General features: G+C 32.6%; 1 pseudogene; it reads left to right on the plus strand.

The window, feature by feature from the left end:
* Nucleotides 1-1,086: 1,086 nt before the first annotated feature.
* LOC112819436 (nucleophosmin pseudogene) lies at nucleotides 1,087-3,602 on the plus strand (annotated as a pseudogene).
* Nucleotides 3,603-12,989: the final 9,387 nt, after the last annotated feature.

Consider the following 12,989-nt stretch of genomic DNA (forward strand, 5'->3'; position numbering starts at 1 on the left):
TGTTATGGTAGTAAACACAAGGAAAGAGAATATACCAAAGATATATCTGGTGAGAAAAAATACTGAATTAAATTAAAAACATGTGAAAAGTCTCTGCTTAAAAAAATAACCAGAAAAAAGTAGCAACTGCACAGAAACAGTACAAAATATTAAAAAGTAAAAGGTAATATAAACTATATGAGACAGATAAACAACATTTTTTTATAGAGAACCAATAACAAAAAATATTCTATACTCTCTTAGTAACATTAATGGTTAAAAAGATAACAAATATAAGATTATTTAAGGGCTATGAAATGTGACATAGATGAGTAAGATACAACTTGAGGAATAGTTAAAATTGAAGCAAAACTATTATAGAACTTAGAAATAAAGAAAAAGAAAAAGAAAACCGGGAAGAACAGAAGAAAATCTAATAGTGAATCAATGACTTGGGAAAAAGGTCTGTAATAAACATGTAGACTATGGAGACGAAAATCATGTAGATGAGAAATTTAAGTTATAGGGATGGTTATGACAAATGCAATACCACAGCAACTCATATAACTCAAAAGAAGAAAAAGACGACCGATTGATAGAATCAAAACCAAAAGAGAGGAAAGATAGTGACTTTTCTTTTCTTTTTTTAAATTTATATGTAATAATGAGAGAAAGAAATCTGTCAAAAGAAAATAAATGTTTCAGGAAAAAACTACACAGAAAATCAGCAATATGTAGATATATTTGGGTGAAGTTACAAAGCTTTGAAATATTGGGACAAAATAAAAGCTATCAGGGCAAGAAAAAGCATGCCAATGACACAGGTAATAAAATTGATTGACCTCAGACTTCTCTACAATTATATTTAAATCTAGGAAATAGTAGAGCCATGTATATGTATTTTTTGAGGGGTAAAATGTATACTCCAAGAAATTAATATTTAGCCAACTTATAATTCATAGAAAAATATTAATGTGTTTAGCATCTCAGGTAATACAGGTAGAATTCATAAGGATTTCTTGGAAATAGTAAAGATCTTAATAAAGACATAGAATCTGCCTTGTTTGTTTTACACATAATGTAAAGGATGTTTCAGGATTCCAAGAGATGGTGTTTCTGTTTGTAGTGTTTGAAACAGACCACTTGTTTCCTCTTCAGGTAAATGCTAATTAGATGTTATTAGCACTGCTTTTAGCCCTCTACCACAGGAGAGATTTTCCAAATATTCATGGGAACCAAACTATCAGAGCTAACTTTAATAAATGGGTGGACAAAGAGGGATTTATTTACATTTAGTAGACAAGCTCTCAAGATAAGGCTGGGATCTTGTTTCAAATTGGGTACATTTTTTGATACATTCTTATTATAACTCTTGAGACAGAAATGGCAGGCCCCAGGTATCACATACATTAATATTTGGAATGGATTTATTAGTGACATCCTATCATAACTTGTCTATCTCATTTGCAAGATTAAGCGGAACGTCCTACTCTACTATGCTACCACACACACACACACACACACATTTTTACACCAGAATTTTGACATTATTATTATTCTTTCCGTGTCACACAATTATTTGTATATTTTACTTAATGTGTGTAATTTATTAATCCTATATTTTCCTCAAGGATAAGAAATTAAGTCATTATTTGAATGGCAAGTGATAAGAGATAGATACCCATGGCCACAAAATGAAATTTGCCCAACTATCTCCAGTAAAACTCACTAATTTGATATCTAGACTTTTGCCTGAGCTCCATCCATAAATATTAAACCATCTATTCAAAATCTCCACCTATATATCACAAAGATACCTCAAATTAAACATGTCAAACTAGAGTTATTACCTTCTAAATCTTCCCCACTTCCAATGTTCAGTTTAAATAAATGGCACCATCATTTACCTAGTTGCTCAAGCTTGAAACTTCGGAGTCACGCATGATTTCTTCTACTCCATCAGCCCCAAATCTCACAAATCTGTGTAATACAGTCCATCTTTATTACCACAAGCATGGTCCAGGTCACCATCATTCTCAATTTATTGGTAATCTTCTAACATCCATTTGCTAGCAACATCTTTCCTCCTTCAAACCAGTCTCTACAATGCAGAGAGAATAAACTTCAAAAAAATACGATAACAGATTTTCTCTATTAAAAACTAGGCAGTGGCTTCTCATTGTCCTCAGAATAAAAGACAAGCTGTTTCAGATGGTAGAAGATCCTGCCTGAACAGGTCCCAGATACCCTTCCAGGAACACCTTGCATTACTATGTCAATGTCATCTTCATTCCAATGCTGGGATTTTACAGTTCTTTAAATGCTCACTATTACAATTTTGCATATTAGCTAAAGCTATTATCTGTTCAAAGTGCTTTTTTATTCTATATCTATTCTATTCATTTATTGTCTCAGCTCAAATATTTTTCTCTGAGAAGGCTTCACAAAATAGACCCTTCCCTCCATATGTGGGTAGGTATATTTGTTATGAATTCTTCTGTACTTGAAACTATTTGATAATACTTTGAATATTTGAAAATATTTTTAAACTAAAAAATGTCTACTCTTCACCATAGTACATAACCTGTGGGATAGACCTGTTTTGCCTTTTTTCCTTTTTTCGATAACCACTGAATTCTTATCTCTAGCATGTTATTGAAAATCGATATTTCCATGGTTAGTATTGAATTTGATTGAGTACATTTTAATATCCTGAAACTTTGTACCTGATCTTTATATAAAAAAAATTGTGCGATCTCTTAAATTTCTAAGTCAAGACTTTACAGATCTGCTGGTCTCATGTCATTTACACAGTTCATGTAATGTAAGTTCACATAATATAAATACTTTGATTATTGTACAGAACTATCTTTTCAGTTGTGAACTAAAGGCTGACAGATGATCACTTTAAGGTAGATAATGAAAAAAATGAGCACCAGTAATCTTTAAGACTGGTCAGTTTGGGGGCTGGTGCAAAGGATGAATTGCACATTGTTGAATCAGAGGCAGTGAATTAGGAAGGCAGTCCAATTAAAGTCACACTGGCAACTTTGAAAATGTCTGAATGGTTTTCTTTGGAGGCTTTGAAATAACCCCACCTGTGGTCTTAGGTTGAAATGTGGTTCAGGACCCCCTGCATATTAGTAGATAGCACTTACTAGCTGTGGTGGAAGATGCAGAGTCAGAAGATGAAGAGGCAAGGTTCCACAGAAAAAAAGTAAAACTTGCTGCTGTTGAAGATGATATGAAGTTGATATGATGATGATGATGATGATGATGATTTTGATGATGAGGAAGCTGAAGAAAAGTCTTCAGTAAAGAAATCTATATGAGATAGTCCAGCCAAAAATGCACAAAAATCAAACTAGAATGGAAAAGACTCAAAACCATCAACACCAAGATCAAAAGGTCAAGAATCCTTCAAAAAACAGGAAAAGACTCCCAAAAAACCAAAAGGACAGAGTTCTGTAGACGACATTAAGGCGAAAATGCAAGCCATTATAGAAAAAGGTGGTTTTCTTCCCAAAGTGAAAGCCAAGCTCATCAATTATGTGAAGTATTGTTTCCAGATGACTGATCAAGAGGCTATTCAAGATGTCTGGCAGTAGAAGAAGTCTTTTTAAGAAAATAGTTTAAACGGTTCATTAAAATTTTTTCTCTTATTTCATTTCTCTAACAGTTGATATCCAGCTGTCTTTTTTATAATGCAGAGTGAAAACTTTCCCTACCATGTCTGATAAGTGTTGTCCAGGTTCCACTGTCAAGAATGTGTTGTCCAAAATGCCTGTTTAGCTTTAAAGATGGAACTCCTCCACTCTTTGTTTGGTTTTAAGTATGTGTGGAATGTTATGATAGGACATAGTAGTAGTGGTGGTCAGACAAATGGAAATGGTGGGGACACATAAACATACCTGTGAAATAAGCTCAGTATTTCAATAAAGTAAAGAAAAAAAGTAAACATTTTCTCCATGTGATTTAATAGACTCTTCTAAAATACACATACGGCCACATAATGCATTATATGGATAATTGTATTTAATCATTGGCTTATTTACAATTTTTCACTATTGAGAATATCATCAATATGTGACTCACCATATTTGTATAAAAATTTTCTTGTGCATCTCTGATTCTGTCCTTAGGATAAAATCCTAAGAATTGAATATCTGGATCAAAGTATGATTTTATTTTATTTTACTTTATTTTATTATTTTTTAAGGGGTGTGTGATTTTATTTTTAAGGCAGTAACTGATTTATAAATGGACTAGATTTCATCTCAATAATTTCAAAAATAATTTTACACAAAGTTTAACTATCTTAAAAGAATTTTAAACACATACAGTAACTAAATTCTCAACAAAATTAATATTGGTAATCCTATGAATGTATGAAGGAAAAAATTCCATTAATAATTACCACATTACTTTAGAGATAAAATTTAGCTTGTGATTTTAATATCTCATCTGAAAGAGATGTGAGTAGATCTGCAATAACATGCAGAAAGATGTGGCATTTAATTTTTAATTTTTATTTTGTAGGGTGCCTGGGTGGCTCAGTTGGTTAAACGACTGCCTTCAGCTCAGGTCATGATCCTGGAGTCCCAGGATCGAGTCCCACATCGGGCTCCCTGCTCGGCGGGGAGTCTGCTTCTCCCTCTGACCCTCCCCCCTCTCATGTGCTCTCTCTCTCTCTCTGATTCTCTCTCTTTCAAATAAATAAATAAATCTTTAATTTTTATTTTGTAAAATATCTGTGATTATCACTGTTGTGTACAACTTATATTTGCATGTATGACACATGATGGTAATGCTTCAATGAGTTTTGAAATGTTTTCTCTATTTCACCAATGATCTAGAGTATACATTTAATAGGAATCTTTTCTAAGTGGGTATGCATAAAGCATGAAAACGTCTGAATGTTCAAAGGAAGCAAAACGATCTCTCTTCCAATTCTTGAAATGTATTCATGGGCTTTTGCTCTAGCAACTGCAAAGTCAGGCATCTGTTACTGTTTGGTGTGGTGTTGAATTTCATGGTTTGTTAATTTTGCAGTTATGTCTACAAAGCTAATAAAAGGAGAATGGGTTGTCTTTTATACTGCAAAATTCGGACTATCCCTTGGGTAATTTTTCTTCATGAAATTCATTTCACATTTCTCTTTTAAGTGAATGAGGTAAGTTTCTTACTTCTTTAAGTTATCAAAAACTGTTATGGGTTACTCAAACTTTAGACCAGTTAAAAATAATAAAACTATGGCTGCACACCATTAATTCTCCAATATTGGTTACAGAGATTCTTTTACTATATAGAGGGCAGGAAAACATAAAATTTTATATCAGACCTATCTCTATACTTCCCCAGTCCATGTGGATACTGTCATAACACCCTACTTATTATTTTCAAAATATAGGGCATAGTAGTTGACCCCTGGGTGGAAATAAATTTACTTAATGCTATAAACATTTCAATAATCATTCAATAGGCACTAAATGAGCATTTGCTGGTGCCAGGAAGAGGCCCAGCAGTTCCAGGGACTGAGTTCCAAAGGTAAAGATCTCTGTGTTTTAAAAATTGTGCGTCTAATAAAAGGAGCTAGCTAGCTAGCTAGATATTTGTTTGGATTTAGTATATATATACACACACATATATATATATATATATAGAGAGAGAGAGAGAGAGAGGTGTGGGGAAACACAGGGGGAAACACAGTAAAAACCTAAGAATGCACCTGAAGTAGTCTTACATAGTCTGATAAAGTCTGAAAGTAGATCTCAAATTGGGGCTCCACCAGGAGGAGCACAAAGTATTATTTGCATTTCAAGTATGCAGGTTGCATACAGGGGATTAGAAACTTAACTCACCCATTATATGGGTTGGAGGGAATGCAGATCAAGGAAGCTGGAAGCTGTCATTAAAGGATTCTTCCTGCAGCAACAAATCATGTGATTTCGCAAGAGGTCTTCCACAGCAACTGTTTTAAATAGCAAGAATCTACTGGGAACTCCCCCCATTACCAGCAGACCAATGATTCTGAGGGAACTCCTGCTAGCCCCCAGCAGCTACAGCACCAAAGCAAATACTTCACAGAGGACTGCTCAGAGATGCTTTGAACATCCCATAGACCTGCAACTGCCTCTGGAGAACAATGGTCTCTCCTTTACTTCCACCTTATATATATCCTAATAGTGCCTCATTAGCAGACTATCCAGGAGTCATATCAAAAAGGGGTTTGGGGGATTGTAGTTCCTGAAAGCAGATGGTGTTGATACTAAGTTGATAACTGAAATCCACACAAATATTAATGTGTTTGGATTTGGTATTTGTTAGGATCATATATCCAATAACACGGCTTTCATTACATTTTCTTAGCCACGTAGTATGAATAATGTAGGATCTTAATAGAACTTAAATTAATTGCAAGATAGAGTTGAGATTAAGTGATATTTAGAGACTGTAACTTTAATATATTCAAAGAGACTCCCCAAAATTGAACAAAGGTAATTTTCTTATTAATAATTTTATTTGCTCTAAACAATGAAAATACTTTCTCATGTTCTCAGAGTCACGAGGATATATATGAGTGAGATTTCTTACAAATATATTTTGGCGATGTCCATTTATTTTAATTTCCACTGTCATAATCCAGACGGTAATTGTTTGCTGGATAGAATAATGAAATTATCCTCCTATCTGGTCTTTTTACAATGATCTCTTCCTAAACATCCTTTCTATCTGTTTTCCACATTAAAGTTAAAATGATATTTTCTTTTTTTTTAAAGATTTATTTATTTATTTGAGAGAGAGAGTATGAGTGGTGAAGGGAAGAGAGGGAGGGAATCTCAGGAAGATTCCCTGCTGATCGGAGAGCCCAACCTTAGGCTCCATCTCAGGACTCTGAGATCATGACCTGAGCTGAAATCAAGAGTCACACAATTAACCAACTGAGCCACCCAGGTGCCCCTAGAGTGATATTTTCAAATTGCACATCTGATGGTGTCATATCCAGGCATACCAAGTACATTCTTAGGTAGATACACATTTTATTAGAGAAGTTAATTCAGCAATTTTCATAAACTTCCCTCTGATATTGTTTTGTAATTTGCAGTGTTACCTGCAATTACAAATTTCTCTGAACTTCTGACTCTATTTCTAAAATAAAGTTACTGCCTCAAAGGGTACTAGTAAGGAGTAAGTGGGAAAAGCACTAATACACTGCCTGACAGGTATTTGTTCGATAATTGTTTCTTAAAAAAAATCTTCCATATGCTAAAACATCTCTTTCAATAATTGATGATTATTGGATGCCATAAACTTAAATAATAAAATGAAGCATGCTTTTTTGCATTATTTAAAAAAAATTATAGATTGAAGTACAATTGACATAGAATAAACTGTACATATGTCCCAAGAATCCATGGCCCTTAAAATATCAAACACATCTTCCCCCAAAGATGCGATCTTTTTTTCTTATCTCCTAATTATAAGACAATGATTTATTTCTTTTCTGGAAATCTAGATTAGTTTGTAATTTCTAGAATTTTATATAAATGGAATCAGCAGTACTTGTTAAAAATACTATACCTTCTCCATTGTTATGCTTTTGGACTTTTGCCAAAAGCCAACTGACCACATTTGTGTGGATTAATTTTTGGACTCTATTTTCTCCCATCAATCTTTTTGACCATACTTTTGCCACTACCATACTTTCTTGATTACTGTAGCATGTAGCACTATAGGTTGTTTGATATTTGTCAGTGTGAGTCATTGAACTATATTCTCCTTTTTCAAAAGTGTTTTAGTAATTTTCGTTCTTATGAATTCCATATAAATTTTGGCATTAGTATGTAGATACTTAAAAAAAATCCCTAGGTGATTTTTACTGTGATTCCACTGAATTTATAGATCAATTTGCAGACAACCAACTTACTCAGTATGCTGAGTCTTCCAATAGATGTGCATAGTATATTTATTTGTTAATTTGGGTCTTTTTTTGATTCCTTATATTCAGCCCACATTTCCCGCACATATTTTGAAAGATTTGTAATTCAGCATTTCAACTTTTTAACCTATTATAATTAGTATCTATTTAAATTGTGGTTTCTACATTTTCAGTTTGAGATATAGAAATAAGATTTTATAATATGTTTGCATTATGACTTTCCTAAACTTATTTATTAATTTCAAGAATTTTGTAGACTATTTAGGATTTTTTAGATAAATCTTACCATCTGTGAATAGGGACAATTTTATTTCTTCCTTCCTTTCCAATTTGCTTGCATGTATTTTCTTTTTCTTGCCTTAGAGCACTGTTAAAACTTTCAAATAATGTTGAATAGAAATGATGAGAATGAACTTTGTGCTTTGTTGTTGATCTTAGAGTTAAGACATTCAATCTTTTATCATACAGTGTAATGTTGAGTGTGAGTATTTTTTAGATTCCCTTTATCAGGATAAGAATGTTTCTTCTATTCCAAGTTTGCTGAAAATTTTTAACATGAATATTTGTTGAATATTGTCAAATTTTTTTCTAGATGAAATGATATGATCATAGTTTGAGATATACAGAAATATTGTGAAGATAATATAAAGTTTCTAGATGGCCACACTCATTTTCCTTTATTACCATCTTACATTTGTTTGCTAAATTTGCCACAGCTAAGGAATCAATATAAATACATTCTTATTTAATAAAGTCCATCATTTACAAATTTCCTTAATTTTTATCTAATAGCCTTTTTCAGTTAAAGGATTTTATCTCCATATTACATTTAGTTATCCTGTCTCCTTAGGCTCCATTTGGCTGTGACTTTTCTTGTTTTTGATGACCTTGATAGTGTTGAAGAGTACTGATCAGACATTTTCTAGTATGTCCTTCAACTGGGATTTGTCTTATTTTTCCTCATAAGTAAATGGAGAGAAGACCAAAAGACTAGGTTCTATTCTCATCATATCCTATCAAGGTACATACTATCATGATTTTTCAGGTTGAATTAGTTTTGTTAGATTTCTCCATTATAAAATTATTCTCTCCCTCACCCCTTTCCATACTGTTGTTTTTGAAGAGAAGTCACTATGCACAGTCCACAATTATTGGATGGGAAGTTATGCTACACCTGCTTGAAGGAGGGATATTTACATAAATTATTTGGAATTTTTCTGCACAAAATATCCATGTATTTTTCAGAATTTTATTTGTTTAATCATTTTTATATCAATATCAACATAGGATATTTATTTTATAGTAATGTAGTAATGTAGTGTAGTATAATACAATACCACATTATTGATATTGCTGCTCAAATTGTTCCAGATTTGGCCATTGGTAACTCTGTTAGCTGGCCCTTTGGCATGATCTGGTCATTGTGTTTTATTTTGTTTTGTTTTTGTGATGGGTGGGACACTTTATTTTCTGGCATTATGCAAGAAGTCCAAACTCATCTTGTATATTCCATATCCCAGTCCTAGAGTAAGCCATTTATTCAAAGACCCTTGGTTCCTTTTATTGAAGAATGATTTTTTAATTTTAATTTTTGGACATTGAACCAGCCTTGCTTTCTGTTACAAGTCCTACTTAAATGTGAGGTTTTATTATATACTGCTAGATTTAATGAACTAATTTTCTTTTTGAGAATTGTTGGTCCATACTTGTGATGAATATGGGTCTATGGTTTTATTTTCTTATGCATTCTTTGTCTGAATTTGGTACCATGATAAGTCTGGCCTCACAAAATGAGTTAAGAAGTATTTCCTTCTTTCTATTTTCTGGTGAATCTTGTATAGAACTGGTGTTATATCTATATTTTAGTGCTTTGTGGAATTCACCAGTGAAAAATCTGGACCAAGAATTTTTTGGAGGGGAAAGATTTTAACTGTGAATTTTATTTCCTTAATAGATATAAGTCCAGGGATGCCTGGGTGCTCAGTCAGTTAAGCGTCTCTTAATTTCAGCTCAGGTCATGATCTCAGGGTTGTGAGACTGAGTCCTGCATCAGGTTCCACACTGGGTATGAAACTTGCTTAAGATTCTCTCTCCCTCTCTCTCCCTATCCCCCCGTCTCTCTCCCCCTCAAAAAAAGAAAATAGATACAAACCCAGTCATATATAAATATTAAATATATATTTAAACTTATGATATATACATAAATACATATAAAATTATGTAATATAATATGTATAATTGTATCTTTCAAAACATTTGCTCATTTCATCTACAATGAAATTGATGGGAATAGAATTGGTTGTACTATTCCCTTATTATTCTTTTAATGCCTTACAGAATCAGGAGTGATGACTGTTTTTTCATTCCTAATATTGGTAATTTCTGTCATTTCTCTTTTTCTTGTTTAAACTGGTTAGAGGTTTATCAATTTTATACATCTACTGATTCTTTCAAAGAATGAGCTTATTCTCTGTCATTTCTGCCTTCTATATCTCTATTGAACAAAATAGAAAAAAAATCCTAAACAGAAATCATATTTGCTGAAATTCAACACCGTTTTATTTATTTATATCGCATTTCTTGAAAAGAATTGTCACTTTATTTTCCTTACCATTTTATATTGTCTCTCTTTTTCCAGGTTAATAATGCTTGACCTCCATGTTATGGCCTGAGAGAATATGTTTAAGAAAGTATATGATAAATTTTATATTTTAAGAAGTTCATATATCTAAAGCATTCCATTGTAATATGACATATTAAAGCTCTCTGGTGATATATAAAAAGAATTATGCCATCTTTGATTTAACTTTTCTCTATGCTAATGCTAAAGTCTAAAAGTAGTAACCTTTTGGGTGATTATTAAAAGATAAGCTCCAGATGTTGCAGCAGGTTATAACCATCAGTAATTTGAGATTTTGCACTGTAATTAACACCTGTGATTCTTCTTTCTTGGTGTACTTTATACGCTCGAGAACACTCTCACAGGAAGCATTGCTGATGGTCACTGGATCGATTTACAAAGGACAAAAGTACAATGAGCAGAGGAGGATATAAGCACTTCTAGGGTATAAAAGAGGCATATAAAAACACACTGCTGAGAAAAATATTTCTGTGAATAAAATATGGATACAGAATTGTGAAGATCTTTACAATAACAGTGTTTTAAATTCTAGATTGTCAACATGAATATCATTCCAATAATCTTTTACATTTTATGAGTTTCCTGGTCCACCTGATTTGTGCATTCTCATTCTATTAACTTTCAGTAATTGTTAGAAAGGATGTCAGACCTAGAGAAAAATTTTTACTGAGCAAAGATTCATTCATATACAGTCTATTTTCGTAGACCTTGAAAATCAATATTTTTACTACAGCTTTATGTTATTTTAATCATTTTCTCATTGCTTAGATTTATTCCGTTAATAATTCATAAAATGGTACTTATGGATTGCAGCATGATATGCGTGTAGCCCCTCCTCTTAATTTTACATTCTGTGGCACTCTGTCAGACAACAGTAGTGATATCCATATTTTCATCAAAAAAGGTGTGTGTGGGGGGCAGGGAGCGATGTGTGTATGCTTATGTAACATGTATCTAGATTTATTTACTTAAAATTCTCAATTACTGACTACTTCTCCAGTGGGTGTCCTCTCTAAGTTGCACTCCTACTTTATTTTCAACACACTTCAAGCATATATGAAAACAATTTTGTTTTCTGACACAACAAAATTGAGAGTCATCTTCTTTTGTCCTTTTTTGTGGTGGTATGCCAACATTCCACCAAAGCTCTGATTTCTATCAGGATGTAAAAGTGAGTTGGCCAGAGTCTGGATGCTATGCATATATTGATAAAATAACCTGAGGAATTTTCAGCAAATATTTTCTTGTGTCACTGATGGAGTATTCTCACAAATTCTTACAGTCATTAGATCATGTTGATGGTCTCAACTGATTTATAATGGCTCCTTACACACACACACACACACACACACACTCCATAAAATTTGGTATTGTGCATTATATACTGTTGTAAAACATGTAATTAAATTGCAACATAAAGGACCCAAACTACTTGATTTAAAGACATATTATAAAGGTTATATAATCAAGACAGTCTGGTGTTGGCAAAAGAGTGGACACATATGTCAATGGATAAGAGTAGGGAATCCAAAATTACGCCTCTGCACACGACCATTGATTTTATACAGCGTGCCAAGGTAATTAAATGAAGAAAAGTTAATCGTAATAAATGGAAATGGTATTGGGACAATTGGGCATCAATATATAGGAAAATATAACAAAATTTAACTCAAAATGGAAAACAGATATGAATCTAAAATATCAAACTGTAACATTCTAGAAGAAAACAGACACAAAATGTTCCTTAAGAAACAAAAATAACAACTATGGTTATCTTAATTGATTCATAAACAATCTTGAAAAATAGAAACTTTATTTTTACCCTAATAAAAGATGTCTATTAAACCTCCACAGCAGAGTTCTTGATAATAAAACATTAAAAGTATTACCATTATGGTCAAGAACAAACAAGTGCTCCTACTATTATCATTTCTACTCAGCATTATACTGTTTAGGAAGCTATGAAATATGTATGAAAATTAGGAATATTAGAAAAAAGGGGGGAAAAAGGTAACGCTGTGGATTTCCCTACTAATCCCAAACAATTTTACAGAATAGCAATATCATACAAAGTCACTCTTTGTTCATGATGGAGTGAGACAAAAATGTAATCACTCTGTAGTAATGTTTATGAAGACAAATTTAGAGGACTAGCTCTATCATACATCCTGATGTATTAGAAATCTATAGTGTAAAAAAGAAATGGCATTTATTATGCAGATAGAACAATTAAATAAAATATCAAACCAGAAGAAAACCACCTACATATGGATACTTGTTATGTGACAGATGGAGTTGCAGATCAATCAGAAAACCTGAGCTTTTAAATAAGTGATGAAACAATGGGTAGCCATGTGAAAAAATAAAATACATTGCCCTACCTCTCATCATTCAAAACAAATACATTCCATAAATAATATATAGTTAAAT

This window comes from Callorhinus ursinus, unplaced genomic scaffold (genome assembly GCF_003265705.2).
Source record: "Callorhinus ursinus isolate GAN/ISIS: 27379988/994484 unplaced genomic scaffold, GSC_fseal_2.0 scaffold6, whole genome shotgun sequence".
Taxonomy (NCBI): domain Eukaryota; kingdom Metazoa; phylum Chordata; class Mammalia; order Carnivora; family Otariidae; genus Callorhinus; species Callorhinus ursinus.